This window comes from Cornus florida, unplaced genomic scaffold (genome assembly GCF_030987335.1).
Source record: "Cornus florida cultivar Cherokee Brave unplaced genomic scaffold, ASM3098733v1 CherokeeBrave_3.0.0_Hap2_Chr02, whole genome shotgun sequence".
NCBI lineage: Eukaryota > Viridiplantae > Streptophyta > Magnoliopsida > Cornales > Cornaceae > Cornus > Cornus florida.
This window is the reverse complement of record NW_026775572.1, coordinates 36923423-36927180: the sequence shown is the minus strand read 5'-3', so window position 1 is coordinate 36927180 and position 3758 is coordinate 36923423. Positions and strand designations below refer to the sequence as shown.

The 3758-nt window shown below is 34.4% G+C and overlaps 1 long non-coding RNA gene across 1 annotated transcript; it reads right to left on the bottom strand.

Annotated features, from left to right (window-relative positions):
- Positions 1–203: 203 nt before the first annotated feature.
- LOC132294702 (uncharacterized) lies at positions 204–813 on the bottom strand. Its single transcript, XR_009478169.1, has 2 exons — positions 528–813; positions 204–423 (listed from the first exon to the last, which is right to left on the bottom strand). It is a non-coding gene; the product is annotated as an uncharacterized LOC132294702 (long non-coding RNA).
- Positions 814–3758: the final 2945 nt, after the last annotated feature.

The window sequence follows — 3758 nt, the reverse complement described above, 5'->3', positions numbered from 1 at the left end:
CCCATTGATCAAAGGACCATCTTGGCTCAACAAGGCTCTGGTTGTTCACCATGGAATTCTTATATTTTATTCTCATCAGAAACTCAAATCAGTTCATAATACCACCATTTCGAATTTTAACTCTTGATTGCACTCTTGAGGTGACTGCAGTCCCTCTTCCTACTCTGTAATACTCAAAAATACATTCACATGATGCAGAAATATATGTATTAATTTATTTTATTACTCCATAAAAGCAAGCCAACATACATAAACACACCAAGGTCCCATGACCATGGTCACACTAATTAATATTCAAAATAACATAACAAGCCAAATAATAATTCATCCCTTAAATTCATATACGTAGCTTAGCTCCTTTCGCGAACCTTCATGCGTTCAGCATTACTGTTAGTGCTTCGCTGCTGACTTTCCACCCTTGCCCTACAAAATCAATAGAAAAAATGGTAATTAGACATGCCCATAATCAACAAAAATGAACTCATGTACACACACATACACACACATGTTGTTCATGCATGGCCTACCTTCTTCTTGGGCGCCGCCTCTTGAGTCTTTGCTGCAGACTTCTTTGTTGCCGACTTGGAGCCGGAACCTTTGGATGCACCATCACTAGTTTTGGCAGGCTCCTTCTTGGCCTGCCCAAACAGTTGTGTGCCAACAGCCTTTTCAGCTTTCAATGATGCCATTTTTCTGATTGAAGCTCTTAAAATATAGCTATGCAAAATGCTTATCTAACTTGTTGGCTTCGATTACCATCTGTGCTAGTACCAAATCTATTTATAGAGAGTTGTTCGACACGACGTCTGTGAAATGGAGAGATGGTGGCAATAGAAGAGAATTGGAATAACTGATTAGGATAGCACTTGAGGGATATGGTATCAGATGCTTTGCTCAGCATTCTCTTCTGGATTATTACAGGCCAATCTTGAAGCATATGCTATGCAATTATGCAGAGAACTTCATTCTTTTGAAAAAATGATGCTTCTAAATTTATTTCTTGCACTACTTGATGACTTTATATATATTATGATTATTATCATTTTACTTTTAAATAGTGCAATATAACATATTTGCTACAATCACAAAATATATATATTAGATATTTACCTAAGCTAAAGTTTTGTTTTTGTTTGTGTTTTCCCCCTTTTTTTTTTTTTTTTTTTACAGAACTTTTGAAATATAAAGAAGTGACAACAGAGAAGTTAATGGCAATTGATTCATTCAATCTATTTAATTGATGTAAGAATGTTAATGTAATTTAAAATGAAAAATGGCCATTAAAACACACAGCAATACATAGCTCATCAGAGGAATTGGAATTAAATTTTATAATTCTTTGGCATCACAATTCATTTTCACTGTTTTTTTGGCTCATATATGAGTAAAGATTACCATTTTGAAACAATCATCTCTTCCTTACACAAGGAAAGTAATTAATGGAAATCTGATGTAGTTTAATTGTCTTTGAACTGTTGATGAGATAATAGTTGGATTAGGTGCATTCTTGGTGAGATTAAGATATCTAATCTGAACAAATGTTATTAAGATGAAGTTGGTCCAATACTTACAAACTGTAAAAAGTAAAAACCAGAGGAAAAACTACCATTAGGATGAAGTTGACACTCAAATTTGATATTCTTTACCACTGTCAAGTCAAGGTATAAGAAACTTAGGTGTCTAATCAACCATTGCATTTAAAAAGGGGAGAGGAAATATTACAAGAATATATGATCATAGCATCTTAAACAGGTACAAAATAACATATTAATTTGTCACTAATCATGAATATAAAATGTGATTTTCACTTTTAAACATATATGATTCTTCCAAACTTGTCGGAGGAACTTTCTTCCTTAACAATCCATTGGTTTGATTGGGAAGTTTCAAATTTCTTCAATGAGAAAGCTTTATTCCTAATCAACTCCACAATATGTTCTTTAATGCTCACCATGTACTCATTTTGAAAAATTCTGAGGTTCCTTTCCCTCCAAATAGAGTAGACCACAGTAGCCAGGATCAATTTGTCAATAACAGATATCAATTTTTTTCCTCTGAGAGTTGTAGCAGCCCAATTTATAAGATGATGCCAGTATTAGGCCATAACAAAGTAGGCTGTAGCCTAGTGGTACATCCTCGCCTTCCAAAGTAGAAGGTCAAGGGTCCAAGTCCCTTAGGGCCGGAATTTTGGTGTGTGAGTGTGTTTTTTTGCCAACTGAAAAAAGAAAAGGTACCCTTAGAAGAAATACACCTCCATAATCTGTTAGTAACTGGACAATTAAAGAAAAGGTGGTCTCTACATTCACTATGAGCTCTGCAAAACACACATTTTGATTGAACAAGAATACCCCATTGACACAATCTAGATTGGGTTGGAACCTTGTTTGGAATAGCTGTCTACAGAACAGAAGATTGCTTTTAAATAGCACCTTGAAACCAAACTATGTCCCACCTACCGACTTCTGGAGCTTTCGGCCTTATGAGATTCCAATCTGAATTGATAGAAATTTTTTTTTTCCTTCAGTAGTAGTTCAAATTACACTGTCCTCACCTTGATTGAGTTTGAAATTTGCAGGATTAGTAGAGCCAGTGAAAGGCCAATTCCAATGGCAATTGCTTATAATAGTTGCGACTTCGGCTTGAGACAGTGAAAGGCCAATCCCATTGCCAATTTTATGTATGAACTACATTCTGAATTATTCTCTGTGTCTCAACAGATTTTTCCATGTCCGAGAGCTAGCAATCATTGGGAAAATTCCAAAAATTCATGTTTTTGATCAAATCTATTCTAACCCAAGCAGCCCACTTAACTAATTAAGCAACTGGCGCTGCTTACTTCTAAACTTAGCTTTTGTGTTGAATAGAATTTTGACAAACAATCAGATGAAAAAAAAAAAAAACTGCCACTGCTTGCTAAGACTGGTGTATAATTCTTCATTATACATCCGATTACTCATTCAATCAACTCACTTCTTCCAATTAAAAATGGTTACAGGGGAGTTCACTTTGCCACCTTTCTAGCTGGACATAGGGCTGCTTAGATGTTCACAAAAGCCTTATCGATCAATGAAAGGCATTCATGCTCAAGTCGAAGATGAATCAAAGAAGAAATCATTTCTTTTTCCTTCAGAATTTTCATAGGTATGCGAGATGGTCCAATTCAATGTTGAAGAGAAAATCTAGAGAAATATTTAGATTTCCGGAAAAGAATGATAAAAAGACATCTCATGTTTTTGAAGTTAAAGAAACAGTGACAAATCGGCATCAATTAGATTTTCAAGTGTGTTATTTCCAAAACTTGAATTGAACTCATGATGGAATACAATATGAAGCAGACATTTTGATGATAGCTTAGTTTTGATCAAATTTACATAACATGATCAATGGAAGATGCTGGATTTGGATCATGTTTGAATTGAGTAATAAATGATAAAATAATTAACCAGAAAACAGAGAATACATTGTGAGGTTTGATAAAAGAATGTTTGGAGAAATAAAAACATGATATTACAGTTCTATGTAAGGTCTGTCAGAAGAGTTTCTGATGCATTTCAATATTTTTCCAAGTTTTTGCAACTACTTGAGATTGGAACATTTTCTTGTCACTCCTATTTCCTTTCAGAACTAATTAAGCAACTCTGAATGATTACTCGGATCATCGTTCAAATTGATATTGCCCATCACAATGAATTAGCACTCGAGTTCCAAGGCTTAAATATGTGAATAAAGCAGAAAATTATAAGAGGAAATGACAATCA